Source organism: Stegastes partitus, unplaced genomic scaffold, assembly GCF_000690725.1.
Source record: "Stegastes partitus isolate 25-593 unplaced genomic scaffold, Stegastes_partitus-1.0.2 Scaffold1521, whole genome shotgun sequence".
Taxonomy (NCBI): Eukaryota; Metazoa; Chordata; class Actinopteri; family Pomacentridae; genus Stegastes; species Stegastes partitus.
In genome coordinates, this window is record NW_007579252.1 from 17,377 (window position 1) to 33,943 (window position 16,567).

Sequence of the window (16,567 nt, forward strand, 5' to 3'; positions counted from 1 at the left end):
TTTCTTCAATATTCAAACTTAGCTGAGACAAATTGTGATACTTGACAAAAGTGCCAGAAGACCATGATCACAGTGCTGCAGCAAAATCAAGTGTTTAATCACTGGGAGACTGAATTTTAAGATCTGGCGCTTCAGATTTAGTTTTACTGAGCACAATAGTAGTGCGATAGTAGAGCAACATTCTTAAGGACAGTGTTTTACTTTGTCCATACATTGTTTTTATTTGCTACATGAAACACCATGGGAAAAATAAGCCATCTCCACCCTGGCTCTTGAAACTGCACCATACTGTTGATAGTCTCAGAAACGCAGCTAAAACTTCATAGGTTTTCATAGCTAACAAACCTTTGAACCCAAGCTTGTCAACATGCAAGGTGGGTCTTTCAATATCCATCCATCCATTATCTATACACCGCTTAATCCTCACGAGGGTCATGGGGGGGCTGGAGCCTATCCCAGCCGACTTAGGGCGAAGGCAGGGGACACCCTGGACAGGTCGCCAGTCCATCGCTTCCATCGCAGGGCCACACTTAGAGACAGACAACCAAGCACACTCACAGTCACACCTACGGACAATTTAGAATCACCAATTAACTTCAACATGTTTTTGGACTGTGTGGGAGGAAGCCGGAGAACCCAGAGAGAACCCACGCTGCACGGGGAGAACATGCAAACTCCACGCAGAAAGATTCCGGTGCCCCCACCGGGACGCGAACCGGCAACCTTCTTGCTGCGAGGCAACAGTGCTACCAACTGCGCCACCTTGCAGACCGTCTTTCAATATCAATATTCTTAATACAGCACTGATGTCTGAATTATTACAACCTGCCATTTTGAAGCATAGAGTAGTTTTACAGTGCTTGAGCAGAGTCATAGGTGAGCTGTTGTGCTCGAGCTGCAATGTCTAAAACGGTGAATGGAGAAAGGAGCATGAACTTCAAAGACTTGCACATTCTAAAGGAGGAAACAATGTAGAGGTACACTTTAGCCATTTAAAAACTATAATACGCATAAGATATTAAGGGTTTAATCACTGATGGAGAGGGAGTTTATTCATGCTTTATATATTGTTTGCAAAGTGTTTTTAAAGAAAGGAACAGAAGAGGTTTGTACAGCCTTGCTAAATCAAAGCCCTATCCAACTTCAATATCCTTCAAGTGTCTTTTAGCAATAACCTGCCACAGTAGACAGAGAGACTGGTTTCCCAGCCATCTTGTTGGTATGCACTTTCACCTGCACTGACTCCAACCTCACTGTGCTGCTGGACAAAGCACTGTTTAGCATTAAAAAAAATGTACATTGTGTTTCAAACTGAAGTTTTGGGGCTTCTAAAATCCTGAAAAAAATCTTATGTTCATTTATTCACTGTAGGTTATTATTTATGAAATATATATATATGAGCATCTTGTGTTTGTCAACACCACAATGAATGAAAATTGACTGAAGTAAATAAACTGTAAACAAACAGAAACGATGAATAACCCATTAAAGTGGGCATGATAGTAGGTCTGAATCTTGAGTTTTAAATATTAATAAGACCTTCTCTTTGTTTAGATTGCATCACAGACTGGGTCTTTTAATGGATTGGTAACGTAACGAATATACCTGCAAAGAATGCATGTCATTAGTGAAGTATGAAACCTAATTAAATGGTTGCATTCCACATCTGTACACATTGTCAGTGCTAAAACTGGCACAAGGCATGGAACTGGAATGCTTATACAATAGTGCCATCTAATGGCATCGCCTGGCAGGCATCCAGATTGACAAAGAAAACTATTTTAGAGGTACTTTAAACAGAGAAAAACATGTTGTGGCAGTGGAAGCTATCTAGATAAAGCATTCAAAGAAAACCAGGAAACAAAAAGAAATACAAATGCAATGTGGGATACAGATTTATACAATCCCTCATTACTGGCCTTGTAGTCAAGTCCATCAGAGCAGTTGAAGACCACACACCGGATGGCCAAGGCCTTTGCCAAATCCTCAGTGGTTTCAGTTTTGCCTGTCCCTGCCGGACCAGCTAGAGCACCTCCCAAATCCAGCTGGAGAGCACCCATCAGACAAAGGTAGCAACGGTCCTGCACATCAAGACAGAAGTATTCTGTGTGCCTATATTTAGCCTATTTTTTTTATTTTTATTTTTTTTAATGTGTAATTTTCCAAATACTAATAATATGAACTGTATTTCTGTGAGCATATTCTTTCTGTGTTGAGATGAGATGTGGTGTGATGACCAGCCTAGGACAGGCTCCTAGGTATTCATAGCCAAAAGTATAAGTGGATAGAGCCATTGTGGCTACACAGCTGTCCAGGTCCATATCCCAGTAGTAGCGCAGCTGTCTCCGCCATTCAAAGTTGGACTTGCTGTCCACCTGAAAAAGAAGGGTGAAGTCACTTTAAGGTAGTAAACGGTTGGTCCGTGGTAAAGCACTAGCACTGCACTACTGTACCTTCTGCTGGACTAGATTTGTGACAATGTCCCTGGCATGAACATCTATGGTGATGAGAGCGGTGATTATATTATGGTGTAAAGCAGGGAGCTGTCCACGTACCAATGCTGTCAGGGCATTCAGTCTCTGGAATGCACAAAAAAAAAAAAAAAAAACTCACACAAGCACCTTGTGTCACAAAGTTTAACTTAAAATGTTAATAAAAGTCTAGACACACTCTGTCAAACAGCATGTTTAACAATAAGTAAACAAAGAAGCAGTATCATGATTCATAGTGTGGTTTACATCAAAGTTAGTGAGTTCAAATTCCTGTAAGGCAGCGAAGTGGCCATGGTCCCCCTCCAGACAGGCTTCCATATCCCTGCACCACATCATCTGTGAGATGGTCAGCACCACCTGGTGGACACATACCCACACGGCTATTAAATAACTTAATAAAGACACTTTTTAAAAAAAGACAAAAAGAAACATTTGAGCATAACCTGAAAATAGCCAATGAAGTAGATGAATAGCAAAATCTATCAAAGTTTTAGACATCTCCAGTAAATGAGACTTGATTTATTCCTGAGTCCCGAAGGTGAGCAACCAGACAACAATGACAGTTTTCAAAGTTAGGAGCATAACAAAGCTGTAAAAGTGCAATTTACTGGTAACTATGTGTAACGATGTCTTGACATGTCCACATGCAAAGCCATTAAATGTATTGCTATAGAGCACAGAACCATAACCTTATTTTAAATCATGTTAGGGTGCATGCATGCGTGCGTGTGCACCTGGGATGGATGTCCAGCCACCACCCATTCCTCCCGCGACTTCCCCTGGTAATCTGCTATGGCAGCCTTGCTGAGGAATCGCAGTGAGAACATAGCATCCTCCACCCTGCAAAGCCAATCGTCCACATTGCCTAGTGCTTTCAGACCTTTAGTCAAATGCACCTACATGCACAGAAGAGCAAGATCAGTTACAGTTGAGTTTACAATTCTATTTGTTTTGTCTTTTTTTAAAACAAGTTCACTGTGAATGATCTGTGTCACTTTTCACAGCCTTTTGCAAGCAAAATTGTCACTGCACTCAAATGCAACTAGCCAACAACAACAACTGTACAATTCACAAGTCAGGAAAGAAACCCAGTACAGAAGACAGCTTGAGACCACAGAGTGTCAGGACGGGATAAGCTGCTAGCAGGCTTTTTTCAAGTGTTTGTGAGATACCAACACATTCACAAATGTGTATTTTCAGAAGTTTCAACAACTATACCACAAATTTCACTCTCATAGTATTAAGTGAAAACCAAACCTTGCCATGTCTGCTGTATGTACATTTTTTTGCATTTAAAACATCACATATACTTGATTTGTGGCAAGGCTAACCATTGCAATGAAAAATAACTCTAAAAGGTAGACTGCAAGAGAACATCTCTTGATACAAGTGGAAGCTTATTTTTGCCTTCAAGTTACACTGGGTACTTTACAGCAACCAGAGGCTAATTCAGTGTACCAATCGAAGCAATATAAGCTGCCACATAGATGATTAAGAAAGCATAAGAGTATCTCTTTTCCCCTTCTCATTTCTCCCCCTTTTAGCAAGGCCTGAAACATGAGAATAACAGGCAGAATAAAACACAGCCACAGAGAATAATGACCAGATGTGTTAAGACCACTCAAACCTGACCTTTTCTCCCTCAGGGGAGACCATATTCAGGATGTCTTTGCTGTATATGGTTCCCTGTTCTCCAGCATACACCATCCCTGTGGCACCAGGAGATTGTTCAGGCAGCAAAGCAAAGTCCAGTCGTGTAATAGCATCAAAACACTTCCTGAGGTGGGGCTGCACTGCCTGAGGGTTTTGTGCCTGAGTCAAGATTTTTAGCAGCTCATCATTGGATAAGAAGTAAAATCTGCAATTTGGAGATAAAGAACAAATCCCAGAGTTCTCACTGCACATCAACTATAGAACTCACTGAGAAGAGATTTGGAGTAACTATAAAAACAGAGTAGTGGGGATGATAAAGTAGTGTGTATATATATATATAGTATACAAATACATAATGCAAAGATGTCTAATAAAAAAAACAATATGTGTGGACAGTACAGAGGGAAGATGACTCTCTTGGATTCCAGGTAAGCTTCCAGACACTTCTGCGTCTCATCCAAAAGAGCGTTGTTGTGCTGAAAAGTCTCTCATAGATCTGTGTGGGATAAATTGACAGTGCTATATGCAGTATATCAATGTGTTTCTCTAAATGAGTGCATATGAAATCATGCAATTCCGCATGCCTCTCTCAGCATTTACCTGCCTTATTGCCTGTTTTTCTATGTATGCTGCATGGTCACCGACCAGGCTGTGTGGCTGCTTGAAGGGCTTTGGGCATCTTATTGACCTTTTTCATGATATCTTTCCAGGACTTGTCCACTCTAACAAACATCCTGGACTCAGTGGGCAGCTGCCGCTTGATGTCTGGGGCTGAGAAGATACTCTCTAGGTATAGCCAGTTCCTTTGGCATGTCAGCCACTCCTCCTGAAAAGAGGGTACAAAGGAGAAATGGAAATGAAAGAAAGAGAAGGGGATGGACAGTAGGGGCAATGTGAGTAGAAGGACAATTTAAAAAAAGGTAGAGTAAATTCATAAGAGACATAGCTGAAGCCTTATATGCGCCACTGTTATTTCCTCCATGCATGAACTGAAATGAACTCAATGAACACTGACAAAGCATATTTTTTGCAAGTATATTGTCTTCTTGTTTGCGGCCACTAGGGAGCGCTGGTGTGTAACATTTAAGAACAAAAAAATCAAGTCACTTCTGCATTTAGTGGAGAAGGCAAGCTTTTACTATCTGGAGAGGAATCATTTGGAGCCAAATAAAATATCACTTTGTGCTTTTCCTTCTAAGCCTTTACCAGTGTTTGGTTAAAGAGGGTCAGCTGACTCAGCAATTTGTCCACCTGGAGCTTAATGGGAGTGACGTAGCGTGAAGATGCCACCGTGCTCACATTGATAATAACCTTCACAATAAACAAACACAGAAACACAAACAAACACAATTAGGAATAATGAAACAGTACTATTCGTATGCGTGCTACATGCTGCTACCTGGATGTCATCTGCTCCTCCCAAAATGAAGGCTTCCTTGGAGTCACCATGAGACAACACAGTGAACTCTGTGGTCCTCCACACACGCGCCACCTGCATGGCTCATTGAGAATTGCTAAACAACATGGGCTCACTGTATTCCAATTCTTAAATATCGTTCATGCATTTGTGTATTTTCCTATAAACACTAAGCAAAGTAGTGGTTCTAAGAATTTTTTTTACAGAGTGATTCACAGTGACTTCATTTATAGCTAGAATGAATGTGGTATAACGGAGGGGGAAAAAAAGATCATTTCAACTCAAAGAAATAGCCTGGCATTTTTTGAATACACTTATTCAGTTTTGTCAGGTAAATGAGAAACTCAATACCACTGTCCTGTCTGACAATGCAGCTTATATAAAGGCTGCAAACAGGAGGAAATTGCTAAACAGGCTCTGTCTAAAGGCAAAAAAAAAATAAAAAATCAATCTGCACCTCTACAGCTCTTAATCTCAACATTTAACATGTTATATATTTTCTGATAATCTGTGAAGAGAAGCGAACCATCTCTTTGCTGTAGCTTCATATTTAAATATGCAATATCTACTCAGCTGAACTAAAACATAACAAACCCGTCTGTCTGCTGTGGCATTTACTGCAGTCACATACACTAATGTTGGCTGTTTATACCGCTTATTCCTCACTAGGGTCGCGGGGGGGCTGGAGCCTATCCCAGCTGACTTAGGGTGAAGGCAGGGGACACCTTGGACAGGTCACCAGTCTATCGCAGGGCTACACTTAGAGACAGACAACCAAGCACACTCACATTCACACCTACGGACAATTTAGAGTCACCAATTAACCTCTACATGTTTCAAGACCTTGTGGGAGGAAGCCGGAGAACCCGGAGAGAACCCACGCTGCATGGGGAGAACATGCAAACTCCACACAGAAAGATTCCGGTGTCCCCAACGGGACGCGAACCTTCTTGCTGCGAGGCAACAGTGCTAACCACCTGCGCCACCTTGCAGCCCCACCCTCTAACATATCCACAAAATTAAGTCATTAAGTCTACTAACAAAAAAGAAAGTGTCAGTCGGTTGATACTTCTCCTTCACCAAGTGTTTATTCCTTAACTGCCATGTGGATGGGGTCAGTTTTTTCCTTTTCCTCTCCTCTACAAGTTCTCTGATTGGCAGTGTTCTTCAAATTTGGTTTCTATCTGTCTTAGCATCTGCAGAGATGGAGAACTGTGCACAGTCTAAATAGTGCCATCACGGCCATGTGAAACAAGATGTTTAGTTCAGAAGAATTTGCAATACTTCTAAAAAGAATGCTACTTTTAAGAGTACATCTTGTGTTGAATATTTCAAGTTCAACTGCTGTTAAAATTCCTACCACAGCATTCTTTTACTTGTATAAGTGATACTTGAACCATGAATTTTAAATGATGACCAGATTCTTTTTTTTTTTTTTTTCAGATTATTGGAGACAAAACACGAGTATATATTTTATTACACTTTTTGTAGTTGGGTCTGTAGATTTCAGTTACATATTTTAAAGGCAGTTGTCTCAAAATGAATGTGTATTTGCTGTACATTCGCTGGATATTTCAGAGTTGGACTTACAGGACATTTTATTCATAAAACCTTAACTGTCATATGGACTATACTGTTCTGAACAAAGATGTCACGCTGAGGTCAGTGTTGGAATTTTTGACGCTCACTGTCTTGCTGTTTATCCTGTGGCTCTTGAATAAAGGTTGTGACATGCAACTGTTCATTTTCATTTTTACTTGGGGTAAAAAATGGGTAATGTTAATGATTAAGAGAGTTGACACAAAGGAATGAGACACTAAAATAAATTTTTGCTGGAATGGCAATAGTAACCAACGTTTTTGCATTTCAAATCATTTCTATAGTTGCATTGAATTGTTTACAGTTGAAATTGTAATTTAATTTAATCTTGACAATAGAGACCTTGAACATATTGTTTGTATTGTTCTCTTCAAAGATGGTTGCCTGCAACCTTTTTTTCTTTTATAAAGAAAAGGTCTAATTTCCATTCTGTGACTTATGACCCTGTTGGGTCAAGAGTGCTTTTGTGTTTTTGTTGCCTGTTTCTGTCCTCAGTGTGAGTGTGTGTGCATGTGTGTGGTGAACGAATGGATTAGGAGCAGGTGGTGACCCTGGATTGGCTGGCTCACCTGCTGCCACGCCAGATTCCAGCCACACAATTGGTCAGAGGGCGGGCCAACCCACTATTTAAACAGCCCGCCAGCTGCACTCGTTCTCCTCACCTCCAGCCTCGCCACCTCAGAGAAAGCCAGCAGGCCGTCGCAACTGCTCTGCAGGAGGATGCAGCAGTAACGTGTTTGTTCCAGGATCGTGTGCAACAGATCCCGAGTCTTGTAGTGACTCTTTGTAAAACTTGTACTTAGAGAGAAGAGCAGGAGGGAGAGGCCTTTTTCTTTTGAACCTTTTCTCCTGTTTTTTTGTTACTAGGTAGGTAGGTAAGATTATTGTCTTTTATTTGCTTTTTCTTTTCTGATAGTCAGGGTTAATGTAGAATAGGTTTTGTTTGTTGTTTTGGCCTATGTTTACCCTCTTCATTATAAAAATAAAAGAAACTGCTCGTTTTTGTTACCTGGCTTGTCGTGATTGCTGGCCTTCTTTGAGGTGGAAAGACTGGTGTGGAGCAAAATATCAGGTTAGCTCAAGGTTCCCCTAGACCAGGGCATAACAGTGACTGAGTCGGTAAAACAAAAAACTGACAATACTTGTTCACTGTTGATGTATTACAGTAATGTCAGTTCAATTGTTTATCTACTGTCACTGCAGTGAAATTAGACATTTTATTTTGAAAGGTTACTAGTGGTTACAGGCAACGATCTTCAGAGAACAACACCAACAATCTGTTTTAAGGCCTCTATTGTAAAATTGTGTAATTGACACATAATACTAACACGTAATATGAAAATTCTGTGTAGTATTTAAGTGACCAAATAGTATTAAATTAAAATAGTATAAAAGTTATTGAATAGTGTTGAAATAAAGTGATAAAATTGCAAAGGATTAAAATGTTTCAAGAGCTCAAATTACTTTATTAAAACATGTTTTATTCACATTGTATCAACACAAAATACACAGGTTTATTGAACATGAAAAACTTGTGTTAATTTAACCCAATTGTTTAAGTTGGTGCCAAAGCAAAACATCTGTGTGCAACCAATGTCCACCATTGAATCAAGTTAATCCAACATGTTCTTTTTTTTTCAGTGTAATGTCACCCTCTAACATATCCACAAATGAAACTCCAAAGCCAAGCATGACTCCAAATACAACCATGAGGCAGAAATCTTGCAATGCAATTCTTTACTTCTGTACTATCATAAAAAGTAACTCATATTTAACAGACAGGAAAGCAAACTTCACTTTTGCTGCAACTTAAATATAGTTTAAATATAGACGAAGATAAAATATCTGCATACGAGTTTACACCTCTGAAGTAATGGTCTCCACTGATGCCTCTCCTGGAGCCTGTCCTGAAACCTAAAACTTAAAAGTTGAGATAGATCATTTTTCGTGTTCTCGATTGTACTGATGATAAATTTCATTTTGGATTTCATTTCCACTGGACGGGTGATTTTCGGAGTCTATTTAAGAAAAAACATATGTAAAAATGCTTTTTTTGTGTGTTGGGTTGAGTTATGATTTTAAGAAGGAGACTTATTTCATACAAAATTTATATTAAATGCATGTTGTGTAAATTGAACATTTTCAAATGTATTATTTTCATAAGTTGTCACATGATCATCTTAGTTGTGGTTACTTGTATTTTACATGCATGTCTTACACTGCAATCAATCAACCTTTAACCAGTTTTGTATTTGTGTTTACCTGTGTACGTCTATCATTAGTCAAAATACAAAAAAGAATAGATAAATCACAAAGTATTGGTAATATTAGATTGCAGCCAGCACTTAATCAGCAGTCTTAGCCAGAGTCTAACAAACACATCACAATATGCTTTTAGCATCTACATTTATGTTACCTCCTGTATTTCTGTGCCATACGAAAAGATGCCGAGTTCCTCCAAAGCAGCCACAGTAAGGTTCTTCACATCCAAATAGGTCCCCACAACAGATTTCAGGACCCTCCAGTGTTCTGGCGTAATATATGCGTTACAGAGATCGGTGACCACAGGCAGCTGAATGAAAACACACAAGCATGATTTAGATAGAGTCACAAAGCAGTCGTTACTTGCAGTCCATCTATTTAATGTGACACTCTTTCAGAGAGATGCGTGATGACACTTCTGATGCCACACACCACAAACAAAAACATCAGTCACTACAGAACACTTTTTGTTGTCCTACCCACCCTCTGCTTCATGACGTCCACCTTGTCCTTCAGATTTGGCACTAGACTGTTATGCGGCAGGCCCTCCTCCAGCTGATGGACTAACTTCCCGTACCTGTTGATCTGTGAGCTAAACTGCTCCAGGTCCAGTTGCATAAGTGTGCTCTGGGGATGGGTGAACATGGAAGGAGATAGTGGCGCTTCGGAAAGAGGAGGAGCTGTTCACATATGTATGTACATTATGCTGTATGAGTCTGTAAGCTAACATATAAAATTCACTTGGGCAACCCACCTGCTGCCATCCGTCCTGTAAAGAGTCCCATTCCTTCAGAGAGTCCCACAGCAGCTGTTTTAGCTTGAAATCTGCAGTTAACTTCTCCAAGCTGTCAAATTTGGTCACTTCCAACTGTATTCATCAGAAGATAAGGGAGAGACCAGTTTGTGTTAGATTGGTTGGCTTTTTGGGCGACCCACTTTTCACAAAATAAAATCGCAATGACTGATCTGGGACATGTTAAGGGGCAACTATTTTGAAATGTCAGAAAACGTAAAGAATCACAGCACCTGGAATTGTTTCTGGTAGAAGGTGTATGTGGATGCCTGGGCCTGCAGCGTATCTATGGAAATCTGAATTTTCTCCAGCATCAGACGCACTACGCAGGAATCTGCAGTGATGTCTAGGATCTGTGGATCCTACACATAGACAACCATAAGCTAACCAAGTAAAAATGGAGCAGAGACATGCATATTGCCACACCTGACAACAAATGTTGCCTTTCTAGGCTGGAAGTAAACCAATGTAGGATTTATTCATTTTTAACACCAGTCTTAAATACAAAAAAATAATACGACCTCTCCACACACCTGTGCCTCAAGCTCGATTTTCATGACCTGATCTTGAAGTTTCTTTATGTCCTTGTCCAGTGAACTGCAAAACTTGTCCATTGTGGAGTCCCTCTTTCCCATTGCCTCATCAATAATGATGTGCAATGACTTAACAGATGGTTGCAATGTGGAAAAAGCCTCAAGATCCTCAGCTGGAGTGGCAATTGAGTACAAGGTGATCAGATTGTACATTTTACATACTGTCTCCTGTTTCTCTTCTAGTTCCGTAATCTGGAGAGATGGAGAAAGGGACCAAAAAAGTGTAGGAACACAAAAGACAAGATGTGAGAAGAGACTGGCTTAATGACAGTTTCCAGCAAAAAAAACAAACAAACTTTGCCTTATCTGCTTTGTTACAAACACTTATGATAACGTAAAAAAAAAAAGAAATGCTATTAACAAGAAATGTAGATCTTACCAACTCCTGACTCTCATCCAGGAATGTGACAAAGTTGGCCAAACCAGCTGTACTAGAGGGGCAGAACTCTAGTTTAGCCTGAGCTCCATGGATCTCATCAAGCATGGCATCTACCTGCCTCTTAGCCTGCAGGGTGAGCACGTCCTTGATGACCTGGAGCAGAGATTTAGAGAAGATGAATGATTTGTACATAGCTTTAACATTTTTTGCTGTAGTGTTCATTCAGAATTTGGGTTTACGAGACAGTATTTGCTCCATTAGATCACTCACTGGAGCACTGTATTTTGCTTATATTTTAATTTCAGTGCGATTTAATTAAAACAACAAAGGCTTCAGTGGTTCAGTGTTTAAAAAAATAAAGCATACTAAAACTATATCAGTGTTGGTGAAGTGTCACAGCTCATTGTAATTGAACACAGCTACTGTGTACGTCAGTGTGTACAGTATGTGTGAACATATGGGTTGGTCCTGACCTCCAGACAACGGAAAGGAGAAGACAAAAGCCTCTCTTTGAGCTGTGTTTTGTCCACGAACAGGAAGCCCAGATTTCTCTTCTGCTGGACTTCTGCTGAGGCCTCCTTATGCATTCTGTGATATAACTCCAGTGACTTTTCAAAGAAGGACACACCTGTGAGTCAAAATCAACAGACAAAAAAGGAACAAACTTGTCATGCATAACTTACTCCTTAATTGAAAATTGTATATGTGCGCTTAGTCTTTGTCAAGTTTTTTTGTTTTTTATTTGTTAGTTGTTGTTTTTTTTGTTACCAGATTTGTTACCAGATTTTACTGGTACTTTTCTAAAGTATTTCCATTATCTCCACCCACTCTGTTCTCTTAAGCCCCAGATGCTTCCCAGAATGAAAGTGCAATAATAAAAACAGATGTTTGGAAATAAACATTTCAATAAGGGAAAGTGCGGTGAATGAAAAAATAACCGAAATAATAATCAAAATAATATCTTCATTTGTGGACATGCAGTGATTAGAGAATTTCTAACAATGATTGCTGACTTTGTACAATTGCCAAAATCATATGATTGGTAAGTTTTGATGATTTCATATAAATCAGAATTTACAAATATGTACACCTACATTTTAACTGTAAAGACAATACAATTGTGACAAACTGCGATAAAGGGGCTTGATTTTATAACAGCACTGTTTTCTAATGCAAGCTGGCAAAATGTTCTCATATCTGAGATGTTGTTCTTACAAAAATTTAATGCAATAAGGAGAATATTTGTCTGCAGCCTTATTTCAATTTGCAAAAATATCTAAAAATCTTCTGAAATGCAACAGCAAATTGACAATATCAAATGATTTCTAAAGGTTTATGACTTGTAGGGCACGCCAGTGACAAAATGGACACCCTGCAACTAGTTTTACACTGTTCTGCTGGCAGTTGGTGGCAGTAACATATTTGTAGAATGTAGCAACAAATGCAGTGACGAAGAGTACAGCAAGGTAGAAGGGAACAGATGTAAACAATACAGGATTTTAATTATTAAATAAACATCGACTTTGCAAATCTGTTATGAAATAGGAAATGCATTCAGTACATTTGCTAAATTTTAGGGATACACCCAACTTGTTTTGATGCGGAACTACAAAACTACAAAACTACAAAAAAAAAAAACTCCACAGGGCACCTTGAAGAAAGGCAGAGAGTTGTTTCTGCTTGAAAACAAAACTGGTTTATGATTTTGTTCCTACCTCATCTGTTTTCAAGTTTTGGTAACAAAAGCATCATTCTTAGCAAAAATAAAAGAAAATAAAATGTTGTGAGCATTAGCTGTGATCCAAAAACACTGTTGATGTTGATGTTACTGTACCATGGTCCTGTTTCTGCATTGCATCCAGATCCAGACTCTCATTCTCCTTTTCAGATATTAGAAAATGCTCAAATGTGTTTGAGTACACTTTTGCTGCATCAAACACAAAGTGGAATGACTCCTAAGGGAGGAAAAACAAGTCAAATCCATACATACACAGCATGTTATGGACAGAGTACAGCCTCAAAAGGAAAAATAATGCAAAGGAAAAACTAACCTTGATGTTTTGAACGATACTTTGAAGGTGGCCATCATTCTCCAAGATGAATTTAATAGACGGGGCTTTTGCACATTTTTTTCCCAGTCCCTATAAGTTAACAAAGATACACATGTGTTATATCACATATTAATTTCAAAATGAAAACTAAGAGCACCATGATATTTTTGACAAATTACCAACATTAACATTTATCAAATCAAGTTTATTGTCATTTTTGCTGTACATACACTGTTGTACAGGCAAGATGAGAGAGCGTTTCTTTGTATGCATCAGGGAAGTTTGAATACACCGAGTCCAGCATGTTCTCTCCTCTGGTTTTAAAGTCCACAAATTGCTTGAATTTGGGGAGCACAGACTTTAAACTGATGTGGTTAAAAATCCCCTGCAACCACTAGGTGTTTAGTTAAAAGTTCACTTATGGCGTCGTGTAGCCTCATTAGCATTAGCGCTTGGAGCTATGTAAACAATGGCTACAATCACGTTGGTAAACTCCCTCGGCAGGTAGAATGGCCGGCATTTTACAATAAGAAACTCTGGCAACTAACAGCAGTGTTTAGAGGGCTAACATGGCATTTACACACCAGTCTTTGTTAATATAGCTGAACAGCCTCCCACCTCAGCTTTTGCCTGTCTGTCCGCCCGGAACGATCCTGTCTCCTCACACAGCAGTCTTAAACATGTCTCCTCCAACTGTATGGCCGTGTCTGGGATGTTGTCGTGGAGCCATGTTTAAGACTGCTGTGTGTTTGCTTTAACAGAAACATGGCTCCATGACACCATCTCAGACGGACATACAGCTGGAGGGGACGACATCGTTCAGGACAGACAGACAGACAGCTAGCTCTGGGCAGCATCTGCGGCTTCACCATCGTCACACCATCATGTGTGCATTTGTGTACCTGAAAACCTAACAGGACCTGAAAGGGTTCACCATGTTCAACGAATGGCGCCGCACATGGATGCTGCGGCCCCCTCAGGAGACAGCGACAGCGAATGTTTGGTGTCTTATCCCAGATGTGCATTCTGCAGGACTTGCTGATTGAATAATCCTGAAGAAACGCTCTTTCATCTTGCCTGTACTACTGTGTAGGCCTATGTACAGCAAAATGACAAACCTGATTTGATTTGATGATTTTGATTTGATGTTTCTGTAAAAGCAAACACAAAGCACTCTTTCCACTCTCTGCAGGTTTCTCTCAGCAAACGTTGCTCTTTTCTTTTTCTTTAGAATTTTAATATAATAATATATTTTAATATATGTATTTAATATAATTAATATAATAATATCATTGATGTCACATTGAAATGATGAGTGTAATTACATATTTAGGCCGTGTCAAAACTTTAAAATCAGGATCTGCTGTAAGTGTCTGAACTGTCATCACCGTCCTTCCAAATTCCCTGATAATCTCTGCAACTGTTTCCTGTAGGAAATAACAAGAAGTACACTTCAAATTGGCATTTAATGAGTAATGAATACTTTAAAATTTGACAATTCAAACCAACGTGGAAAACAAACCTGAAACTCTTCCTCAGAGGGTTTGTAGGTAAAAGCATTTGCGTCTAGCATCAACTCAGACACGAATACGGGATGAACATGAGGCGCTTCCCACTCAGCAGACTGACAAATATACACACACCAACACAAACTAAACCCAAGTCTTTGCTTGCAGAACTGGATTTGTTGCAGATAATAAATACAGTGGCTTTGCTGTTAATAATATTGAAACATTGTCCTACCTTCTTATCCATCTCTTGTTCAGCAGGATCAGTAGCATCCTCAGAGTGGTGGCTCCAGCTTTGAATAATGGCATGACTGGGCGTTTGACCTATATGCTCCTCGAGAACAGCCAGCAGTTTGTCCACTGCACTCACCACCAAGCTGTGCAAGGTGTTGACAACCAAATAGTCAACAAGTCGAATGAAGCTGGAAAGGTAGGAGACATAAATTGGGTTAATGTGATGGATATGCCTGACTGATAAACAATGACAAAGTAAGTGGAATTCAGCCATTATTAATTTCATTATTTACACTTTTGCTTTCTGATGGTGATGTCAAAATGTCTTCTGTAAATAACATACATATGTAGAGGCACAACCTTTTCAGTGCACAAATGAAGAAAGAAAGTATATAGATCAAAAAAGAAGCAGATATAAGAAATTTACCCACCAGATGAGGTAACTTTTCTGTATGCTGATCACTGGGATCGCAATCTCTGAGTCCAAGAAGTGGCGACAGGCAGAAATTGCGACCTCTTTAACCTGGTCTTGAAACCTGTGCAGGTCATTCAATACCTGACAATAACAAATGAAGTCGATGAGCTTCTGATTCGGATCACACATTTTGACCAATTTTTGTATAAATGTGCCCCTGCACCTCTTGCAGTTGTCCAAACTGTGTGGCCTGGAACTCCTGCAGTGTGTATGTGTGCTTTTTCTTCACGAGACACAGGCATGTGTCACTGATTTGGCAGCACATTTTCCTGATATCCATCAGTGCAGGACTTAGACACTGTAGGAAACATAGAAAAGTTAAAACCAGGAAAATTATACAACTACACACAAGAATTCAAAACCGCAAACCTCAGAGATTTTTTCTGCATATTTAAGAGTGTATATATTCCATACTCAAGATCATGAATGGAAGGCTTTAGTTTACACTCACACATACCGGATTGAGAAATGAACTGGTTTCTATGGACTCCTTGGCCAATTTAATCTTACTGGCACGAACTGCAGTGCGCCATATGAAGAAGGATTTCCACTTTTTGAAGCGGGCAAAAAAGGGGTTGCGCACTAGTTTGCAGACATCGTTATACTCCTCTTCCCAGCGTTCATGGGTTACTTTGTCAATTTCGTCCCGTTGCATTGATATCACATATTTATCACTGATGAGCAAATAGACATCCTTATCATATTTATAGATCTGGTTCTGCTCAAAATCTTTTATGGAACACAGCCATCTGGGAAGGCTCGAGGTTGACACCACAGTCTGGGATAACTGAGAAGAGAAGGAGACAAAACATGAATGTCCTCTTTCAAAAAGTGAATCTTTGCCGAAAGAAAGTAATTTCCACAATAGCAGGTGACATTATCACTTTAATTTAGACTGGCAAATGAATGGGTAAGCTAAAATTCGGATAATCCCGTTAAAGTCTAATTGGAAAGATTTTGGGTTTTATTGTTGCTTCTTTTTTGGACGTAGCTACCGTGACATCACCCGTTGGTTTCTGCACTGAGAAAATGAAGCCAGGGTTTTGCTACTTCCTGATTGATATCTTGGATTTTTGGAGCCAGTGACACAAAATCGTCGGAGGGGGGCGGA

General features: G+C 39.6%; 1 pseudogene; it reads right to left on the bottom strand.

The window, feature by feature from the left end:
* The window catches only part of LOC103371075 (dynein heavy chain 6, axonemal-like), a 36,300-nt pseudogene that overhangs the window by 17,077 nt on the left and 2,656 nt on the right, over window positions 1-16,567 (bottom strand).